Below are 11,234 nucleotides of genomic sequence, written 5' to 3'. Positions count from 1 at the left end.
TAATGTAATTTCTATGTACTCCTTTTTATGCCCCTGACACCAGCCTATTGCAAATACTCATCACCAGTCACTCAGTCCTAAAACAACTGTTTACAAAGTATGCATTTTCCCCCATAGTCTTTTTTATATTGGTCCTCTCCATCACCAAATGACTCTCCTTGTAAGCACACAGAGTGAAGAAGTCAGACAAAAATTCTACTACAATTATTTACTCACAGCATTGACTATTGGTCTTACATTTCTCATCTGTAAATGGACATAATCTACCAGAAATATTGAACAATATATTTGTTGACTTCTAGAGCAAGGCAAAAGAAAGTAAACAGTCCTTACATTTTCTGCCTTAGCTTACAAATAAGGAAAGAGTCAAATTCAGTTTGTTGGTATAAAGTCAGAAATAATTTCATGTTTAAATAAAAATAAATTTTAACTCCTGCAGCTTGTGTCCTTTTATGGTAACTGCAGATATGTAAGTGTTATTATGTAAATTGTGTCATGTATTTACAGCTGTAATGAAGAACATACTCTTAATATATCATTGGAAAAGTATCTATCTGAGAATGTTATTTGAACTAATCACACTAAGTTGAAATCTACATCGTAGTCCATCAAAATATGGAAATAAATGATTTTATTTATAAGCAAATAATACCACCAAGAACAGTGAGTATACCTTAGAAAGACTGCTGGAATAACATTAGGGTTTTTACTGTCTCTACCTGTTTATTTGATTGTATTTCTTGATATTGAAACTCTCCTCTCTTTATTCTGGTTTTGTTTTGTTTTTGGTTCGTCATGGGGCCTGGACTCTGGGCCTGGTACTGTCCCTCAGCTCTTCAGCTCAAGGCAAGCGCTCTACCACTTGAGCCACAGTGCCACTTCCCGCTTTTTCTGCTTATGTGGTGCTGAGGAATCAAACCCAGAGCTTCATGTAGGCAAGGCCAGCACTCTGACACTGAGCCACCTTCCCAGCCTTCCTCTTGTTATTGTTATTGTATGTAATCCAACGCTGTTTATAGCTATACATTCAATGTGGGAAATTTAGCTTCAAAGATATCTAAAGTTTTTTTTTTTTTTTCAATCACAACATCGTCATTATCAGGCTACACTGTGGTCATCATCCTCTCCATCCAAATTATTATTAGCATCATAAGTACTAATTATTGAACATCGGATATGTTTCTATGATTTTACTATTTTTGTCTTTAGATTAATAATTTTAATGTTACCACTGTGCATGCATCCATATTGAAATTTTGAACAAATAAACAATAACAACCTAAACCATATCAGGTAGCTTGACTATGTGCTTATAACAAATTATGGAATAGATTTTTGGAAGCATTGCAAATTACTAATCAGTATGAATTAACTTCCTCTCTCTCCTGAACTACAAACAAATACTTAAGAGTTTGGGCAGAACCTTTTCAAGTAATATACTGTCAATGTTACTACAATATCATGTGTATATCTAAAATTCCCTTGAAAGTAATAAACTCTACTTTATACTGAAATATTTGTTATTTTATTCTAGGAAACTTTTAGAAAAATAGACTGTACCTTTGAAATGAAAAATGTCAAAAATAGTAACATAAAAGTTTAGTGGAGGTCTGTCATATATACATATATATAAATGTTATGTGTAGAATAGTACATATTTAGAGATTATTTGTCATCAGAAATATATACATATATCTAAATTTATTTACAGAATGATATACATCATAGTGAAACAAACATCTTAAAACATAATTAAAATTAAAAAAAAAAAAACTTCATGAAACCAAGTGCGGGTAACTCACCCTTATATTACAAGGTATTCTGAGTGCTGAGATCTTCGGATTGTTTTCGAAACTAGCCCAGACAGAAAAGTACTTGTTAGATTCTTATCTCCAATTAACCAGTAAAAACAGGAATTAGCTCTTTTCTTCAAGTTGTAGAGTGCTGTCTTTGAGCATAAAAATGCATAGGGACATTGCCCAGGCCTTGCACACAACACCCACAACAACTAATTGTATCACATTAATTTCACAAAAGCATCTTTTAGCTGCTGTGAACATTTCTTAGAAACATGAATACATACCCCTGGAAAATGTTAAGTAAAAAAGTACAGAATATTTACGTCTATGTTAAAGACATAACTATTTAGATTGTTTAAGATATTTAGGTAATGATTAGAAGTCAAGAATAATGATAGGTAGTTCATATATTAGGACTGGTTTTTTATTCTATTTTTCAATAGTAATAAAATTATATTTATAATGATTATATAAAATTACTCTTGCTTGCTATTTGAATTATCATAAGTGATAAATATTTTTAAATGATTTCCAAAGCAAAGGAGTATCAGTTCTTTTGTAATTTCAAAACAATTAAGAAAATGATTTCAAGGCTGGTTCACTCTAAGTCTATATTTGTTTTCTTGCTCTAGTTTTCATATGTTAGTAGAAATTAGAATTCCAAAAATTTAATGGATATTGGCATTCAGGAACATCTTCACATACACTAATATTGGAGTCCCTTAAGTGGAATTGTTTTATTTCATTTGTTACTTTCACAAATATATCAAGATGATTGTGTATTTTGTTCTTTTCACTGCTTTTGGCTCTTATCTTGAGAATACGTTTTCCCTAGCAAGGTAGAGATAAGCAATTGGATTAAACAAGTAACATATGACTTTCATAAAATGCAGAAGCATAGATTTGTGTCTACTGTCATTTGCTATAAGTTTCTTCCAGAAAAGTTTCTCAATTACTTAGAAGTTTTTCCCCTTCCCCTCCACAAATTATACAGATATCAAATACAGTGAAAGCAGGGGTTATAGTGTGAGGGAGGGACATACAAAGCAACAAAGAAATAATCATATAAATGTGTTAGAAACAATCGCATGAAAGAACAAATAAACATTTGAATACATAACTTAGGGTTCATTTCCATAACATCACCTTATCTCACCTTTTCTGCTTGACTCAGATATAGACTACATATTGCAAATGAGGTAAACCATGGGAAAAAATATGGATACAGGTGGACATATTGCAACAATGAGATGTGGAATTCGTTATGTCAAAAAATGAACTTTACAACTTTGGTGGGGTGGGGGTAATGGGGAGGATTGGGTGGGGCGGCGGGGGAGGATGGGAAGGGATGGGAAGGGGAAACAAAGGAGGAGACTACAATGCTTGATAAGAACTGTACTCATTATCTTGTCCATGTAATTGTAACCCTTCTGTACAGTATTTTCACAATAAAAAATAAAAAATAAAATAAATTTATTAGAAGTGATGCATAATTCCTAGGTATTCCAGTTATCACATATATTTTTGGGCTGAGTTATCTCTGTATAAACTCAAACGGAAAATATACCCTCAAAATAAACAGAAATCACATCTTTGTTTTAAATGCAGTAGTTTACAAAGAGTTTTTAGCCAACACCAAAAATATCTTTTTAGTTATTCTGCATTTTGTGTGAAGAAGTTTTAACAATAGTTTTTTTTTCCTGATATGCAATTCACTTACAATATATTATTTCCTTTTATTGTATACATATTAGTCCTTTGGAAGTGAATTGTACTTTCATAGGTTTCCAAAGCCTAATTTTCACAAACTTGCATTTCTTCAAATAGAAATGCTGTAAATTTTAGAACAGACATTAAAATAGATATAAAATTCAGTTACAGGAATTTGCCCAGCATACATCCTCTATAGTGTGTCTTTTCAAAATTTGTTTTGGGGGATCATTTCCACAGTCTCACACATACTATTCAAGTTCACTGTCTATTAACTACATTCTCTGTCCAAAAAAGTTTTTTACTTCTGTTTAATACATTCATAGAAGTGTAATGCCTGGATCCTATACAATTCTCTTTCATTTTTGAAGACTTGAAAACTTGTTTGCTAAAATGATTGCAGTATTATACAAATCGATCACTATGAGAAGTATATCAATTATCCACAAATACATTACTATATTTTACGTCCTTTTTTATATTATGGTCATACTAATGAGTTTTCTTTTTATTATTTCTTAGACACTAAAGAGAATCTTATTTCATATGCTCCTCCTATTGACTTAATTTACATATGTTATTTAAAGAAATATTCTATTCAGGAAAAAAATTTATATACAATTAGAAGACATAAAAATACTTAAGTTTAAGAATCATTGTAGCATTAACATTGTAGCATTAACAAATATGTGCACTCTATCTGTTGGATATGCTTTCATTTCTGTTATAGTGTCCCTTGAATTATGAAAGGTTATCACTTGATATAATCCAGTTCTTGCTTTTCTTTAGCCATTAATTTTTTCCATATCAAATGTTTAGAAACCTTTACTGATCAATATCATGAAATTTTACATTTATGTTTTATTGGTTTTTAAATCTCACATTTAGTTTGATAATCATTCCATATAAGGTTTGAGGTAGGCCAGGTGCCGGTGGCTCATGCCTGTAATACTAGCTACTTAGGAGGCTGAGATCTGAGGATCGTGGATTAAAGCCGGCCCGGGCACGAAAGTCCATGAGACTCTTATCTCCAATAAACCAGGAAGTTTCATTGTTGCTCAAGCGGCAGAGTGCTCACCTTGAGCTGAAGAGCACATAGACAGTGCCCAAGCCCAGAGTTCAAAACCCATGCCCGGCATACAAACAAACAAACAAAGTATTGAGGTAGTAGTCTAAGATCATTCTTGAAATCTAGAGAGGCAATAGTGCCAATAAAAGCATTTAAGATTCTGTTTTTATTTCATAAAGTCATAGCATCCTTTTCAAAATCTGTGGACCATAAAACTAAGAAATTATTTTTGACGAATCTGTTACCTTCTTCTATGTGTCTGTTCTTAAAGTAGAACTATGTTGTCTTCACTACTAAACATGGTAATACTATTCAAAGCTAGTATGAAGGCTCAAGCTACACCATTTTACAAGATTGCTCTGACAGACCTGTATTCCTTGAATTTACATACGAGATTATTGAGCAGGTGGACCAATATTCTACAGAGCTATCTAAATATATGATAGTCACTCATATTTTACCACTTGTGAAAATACAAACGCATGATATTATATATAGAAAATGTCTTTAGAGACTGCTCAATGCAACTATAATTAGTTTAGGAATGAGTTAAGATTTAGATAACAGTACAGCATAATAAAGCTGAATGATAACGACTTGAGATGTACTGCAGAAGAGAGTGAGAGGGGGAAGAATGGTGGACCACATAGGAGTTGTATGTCATTGGTATTGTTTCAAAAAACAGAAAGACTTCAGAAAAGAGAAGGAGAAAAATAAAGTGTCCTGAATCTAGTTTCTTTTTAATCCACCTGATAGTTTGGACTGAAAGTCAGATAACATGGGAAAAAAATAGAAAATAAAGAATTGTATAGATCTGTTACAATGTAAAGAAGTTGTAATAGGTATATAATTAATTTCTAAAAAAATAAGAGAAAGAATAACAATAACAATTGCTAACGTGGATAGAGGATGGATCACATTTTATCATATGTAATTTAGAAAAAACATACTAGGAATGAAAATTTAAAAGTCATAATTTAAAAGACAATTTGTGTTATAACTAGATAGTATAGCTCAGTGGTAAAACATTGGCCTAACGTATGTGAAGCAATTGTGTGATCTCCCAAGCATTAGAAAGTACACAAAAAGCACACACACAGAAAACCCAAATAAACACACACACACACCACATACACACATTTGTTATTATCATATTAAACAGAAGAAATTATCACAAATAGTAAAAGTATTTTAATATATGAAATCACAATATTGCTCATACTATTTAAAAGTTTAGTAGAAATAAAATAGTCACAAGATACTTGGATTCTTATAGATTAAGTAAATTGAAAATTCAGAAATAAAAGACATGAGAAATTTGCAAACAAGTTTTAAATAATAAACATTTTGAAATATGTGTCCTTTTATTTTGACAAAAGATTGATGTTACTGGTGTTTTAACTCAAGATTTAGAATATGATAACCAGGTGCTCTATATCTTGCTAGGGATGACTATATCTCTAATCATTTCACTCTGGAAATTTTATGATAAGGTCTCATAGTTTCTCAGTCTCTCCTGAATTATGAACACTATTTATCCTTACCATCATAGTTAGAAAAATGGAAAGAACAGATCGCTATGCCCACCTCAAACATTTTTTTTTTTTAATTCAAGTACAAATATTTCCAAATAATGACCAGGTAATAAAGCCTTTTAAAATAAAGTATGTGCTTCTTGAAAATACACTATTTGTTAAATGGGCAAATATGTTTAGAACTAAAGAAAATAAATTTATGTAAATTCACTAACCATATAAAATTTAAGAAAATAATTTTAAATATTCACATGTTAATTATTTTGAAAGCAAACTATATGTCTGAATAATTTACTTGTGTTAAAATTATGCAAAACTAAATTAACTAATCCTACAACTCTGAAACAAGAATTACCCTAAAGAAACAATAAAAAATAATTAAGTTCAAAATTTGAAATTTAGAAAATAAAATGAAGTGTACCCTTTAGTTGACTTAAGTAACTGTAAACCCTCTGTATATCAATTTTATAATAAAAAATGCATGAACAAAGAAAGAACAGTACCATTGGTCAATAGCGACAGGAAAAACTAGTTTTTTTTTGAGTGTGCAAAAAAATCAGTGGAAGAGATAACATTGTTTCATCCATAATAAATGTACTCATTACCTTACTTATGTAACTGTATCCCTTCTGTACATTACCTTTACAATAAAATTAAATTGAAATTAAAAATAAACTAAATAACCTACCAATTAAGAATTCGTAGAGAGCATGGAAGGTGGCTCAGTGGTGGAGCACTTGCCTTGCATGCTTGATGCCCTGGGTTCGATTCCTCCAAGCAATATAATTTTGTGAAATCCTTCATGAAGCAACGTATTTCTTTCATTAGAAGGGAAGCCTCTGTCACACTATTAATAATAGGTTTTCCTTCTTCTTGCTAGCTTCTGTAGTTTTATTATCTTCATATATTTCATGATCTGTCTGTGTATGACAAAGACTGCTGTGAAAATGAAAAGACCCTTCGCAGCACTTATCATTTATATACCATTCATAGATATGAAGGTGTTTAAATATTACTCAAATTGCTTTGGAATAAATCATGTTCACATTGACTATCGTGAAAAATAAGGATTGGATTCTCAGCACAATAGGTAATAACTTGATTGAAAGAAACCAGAAAAGTGAGGAACAACTCAACACATACATTCAAATGAAACAAAACAACCCAAGAAAACAAATTAATTCAGTACTCAAAAACCTGCAGAAAATGACATGACTTATAAAAACATCAGCTATGACAAATTTATGAAAATCCTCACTACATTTGAGTCTACTCTCGTGAGGATAGAGGTTAAAGCCCAGACTGGACAGAAAGATTTTACACAATGACATGTACCTGTTATTATAAATTCCAGGAAGAATCACATAACGTGGACTGAGCCCAATATCATACACCAGTATCTGAAAACTAATCAAGATAATTTAGGGCTGGAGACATGACAAAATGGTAAGAACACCCATTTAGGGGGCACTAGACACTCAATTCAAACTCTAATATTATGGGTATTAATGTAAAAAGCTATGATTTTAAATAAGTGGAATAATTGCAAGATTTGAGTATTTGACTGGAAAACTGCATGAGAGAGAATATATCCATGGTACAATGTTTTCAACTTAAGTGAAAATGTTTTGTGGTACTTCAGACAAAATAGAGTAACCTTGCAAATGAGCATATTTGCCCATATTGTGCAACCTCACATATGAGTGTCAAAATCAAACCACATTTTTAACCTTTGTTTTTAATTCACCTGTTACAAATTATGGGTTAGATGAAGTAATCAAATAAAGATTATAATAATATTATGTGAGGCTATGAATTAGAGCTGAAAATGATTTTAAATGTGATAATAGCTAATTAAATTGCATACTTCTTACTTTTACTCTGTCATGTCCCTCATTCTCACATTAGGAAAATACATAGAAGGTTCTCACTAAATTATATGTACATTTATGATATAATGTATTGAAAGAATATGGGCATAGTGTGGTTTTAGGTTATTGAGACCTGTATGGGGAAGTGTGTTTTTGAAGACTTGCAATACATTGGGATGAAGATGAAGGTAGGGATGTGTTTATTCTGGAAAACTGGCCAGAGGATTGTTCCCATAATGGTAGTGATGCATTCTTCCAAAAGGTTACAGTAAAATCACTTTCACAACCATGTTCACTGCTCCACTATTCATCGTAGCAAAGGTACAGAAACAGCCCAGATGCCCTTTGGTGGAGTGATGGTTGGAAAAAGTGTGGCACATATACACAATTGGATTGCACCTATCCATTTTGAAGACTGTTACATTATTTGAAATGAAATGGATAGATCTAAAAATATATTAATGAGCTAAGTCAGAGCCAGACAAACAAAGAACCCATGTTATGTCTCATATTTGGAAGCTAGAACTTTATACAGGTTTACAAAAAATATTAACCAAAGCATGCTATTTGCAGAGGAGTATTTCAAAAGTGTATTTTCTTATAAAATTGAACTTTTAATCCAACAAAATATATGTCAGGAAACTGTCACTTGGAAGGTGTGAGGGGAAGTCAAAAGGAAGGAATAAAGAGAGTTATGGACGAAGAGAGTGAAAGTATATTATTCATTGCAGATAGTATGAAACTAGAAAAAATTAAAGTGGGGTGAGGTTTGAAAGGGTGTGGAAAAGTTATATAAAGATAAATTATACTTAAAAAACTGATTTGTTGAATAGAAATTCCATTTTCCAAGTATTTAAGATAATAAGAATATAATTAAAAACAATGGAGACATCTGATCTTAAATTCTATTTCCATCTCTTTTAAAAAATGAAATTGTTTGCTCTATAAATTGATCAGAGGGATGAATTTCTTGGCTAGCTAGATCATTGAACATCTGTCTCTCTCTTCCTCTCTCCCCTTTCATGGTTCTCATAGGTAATATGATTGCTCCATAATTATCCTAATTTATTTTGCTTTTATATTTTTGGTTGCATCATTTCACTTTCTGCTCTGCCATTTCCCAAATAATTTACATGGAAGGCATTATTTCCTATTTTCTCATTCCTAAAATAAGCTGCACATGAATACACCACTGGTCTTCATTTTCAGTCTGTACCTTTGAATACGGAGGAAAATCTTCCTCTGCTCTCTACCAATTCCCTACTCTCCAGTTAGAATAATTTAGAATAGTAAAAATGAAAAAAGAGAAAATAAATAATAGTGAAAAAACAGATGAAGAAAATTCACCGGATATTTCTGACCAGTTCATCCAATGTGAACTATTGGGGAAATACACGGACAGCTCATATTCACTGGCACTCAAAGTCTCTGGCTAGGCAGTTCTGAAGAAGATGAGGAACAAGATGAAAAAGTGAGAAATGGTATCAATTGCAAGAGAAAAATGGAATAGGATCCAAGCAAATTTCTTCTTTGGTCTGCCGAAAATAATCACCTTAGTACAGTGCAGAGACTACTTTCCAAAAAGGCCACTCATGTGAATACTAGTGATGCTGATGAGTACACCCCTCTTCATCGAGAAGCTTTCAGTGGACACTTAGTCATTGTCCATGAGTTGGTAGCTCAAGGTAGATATTCATGTATTAATTGTGAATGGCTGGACACTCCTGCACAGTACTTATGCATGGAATAATAACAGAGTGGCTTCTTTATTTCATCATGATGCAGATACCAATGGCCAAACTAAAGGCCTCTTGATCCCCTTGCATCTTGCTGCTGGGAATAGAAATAGCAAAGTTATGCTAGATCTCCTTCTGTTGAACCATTATATCAAACCAGGTCTGAAACACAACTTGGAAGAAACTGCATTTGATATTGCCAAAAGAATAAGTATGTATCACTACCTCTTTGAAGTTGTAGAAAGCTGTACAAATTGTTCTCCTAAGTCCTAATGGTTTGGGTAAATTTCTTAAATTTCAAAATTTCTAGTCCATCCTGTGTCCATACAAAATATTTTCACAATACAAAGCAACAGCAATATCTTACTTTAAAAATTCATGAATTCCATGGTATTCTTCCAAGTGAATTGCCTGATTTTGATGTCAATATACATTCGAGTTGTTTGTATACATCTATAATGTTTTCTGTAGCGTTTGTGATTTTTTAATAAGAAATAATTTTAACTTATCTGTTGAAATGAGTAGTACAGAAACTAAAGATATTTCTGGTGCTTGTCTGAAAAAAGTATATTTTAAAATATTTAGTATTCTGTGTGTATAGTATCCATAATCTAGTTCATTCTCTCCTAGATATAATACTTTGAATTCAACATTGTTTTATAATATATAGGTTCATTAATGTGTCCTTTCAGATTGCATTCCATATAGAAAAGGTTTAAGATTCCTTTAATTCCTAGGTCCTTATATAATTTTATTTCTTTGGGATAAAATGAAAATGTTATCTAATTTCAAAACTTTTATAAAGGTTATGCAATGTAAAGGCCTTCATAAAAAGGTGAAGATTAAATGGTGTAAAACAAACTTTTATTCCTATGAATTACATGTATAATTACACTTGTATATTTGTAATCAACTGTTTAATAACTGTTTTTCATTTCTTCACAAATTTTCATATCATCCTTGTGCAAGAGCCATGTTAATCTCTGTATTGTAATTTGGATAGATGTGCTGCGGAAGCATGTAGTATCCTGTAAATTTAAGTAATTAATGATGCAATCTTAAGACAGGCATATATCCTTGGTTGCCTATTTGTAACAGGGAAACCTTATTGTTTCCTAAATTTCTATTCATCTTATTTCTGTAAAATTCTGTTTATGGTGGAAAAAACTTATATTGATTCTTCAATTGCTCACATTTGCAATTTTTGTCAATTACTTTTTAAAGTCTTTTTTATTTGAAATTTGATCATACTTTGAAGCCTTTATAGGTAGGTCCAAAGGTGATGGCTCTTCAAGTACTTATTTATCAACTGAGTTAGCTTTGTGGAGCTAATGGATTCAAACTAAGCCTTGCTTAAGAGCTACTCTAAACTTCTCCAGCTTAAAATTTCCAAATTGAGGTCTTACTGGCACAAATGTCTGCCTGACCCTTTACCCTTGCTCCATGTAGGAACAGACCAACCAGAATATCTTACCCTGACAGTATAGCTTGTCTTACTGGAGCAAAACTAATCT

General features: G+C 31.8%; 1 pseudogene; it reads right to left on the bottom strand.

Annotated features, from left to right (window-relative positions):
• Nucleotides 1-10,640: 10,640 nt before the first annotated feature.
• Nucleotides 10,641-10,740, bottom strand: LOC122108756 (annotated as a pseudogene).
• Between the last annotated feature and the right edge of the window lie 494 nt (nucleotides 10,741-11,234).

Source organism: Dipodomys spectabilis, unplaced genomic scaffold (assembly GCF_019054845.1).
Source record: "Dipodomys spectabilis isolate Male_0828 unplaced genomic scaffold, ASM1905484v1 ptg000065l, whole genome shotgun sequence".
Classification (NCBI taxonomy): Eukaryota; Metazoa; Chordata; class Mammalia; order Rodentia; family Heteromyidae; genus Dipodomys; species Dipodomys spectabilis.
The sequence above is the reverse complement of the archived record's forward strand: the minus strand, read 5'-3'. Positions and strand labels throughout refer to the sequence as shown.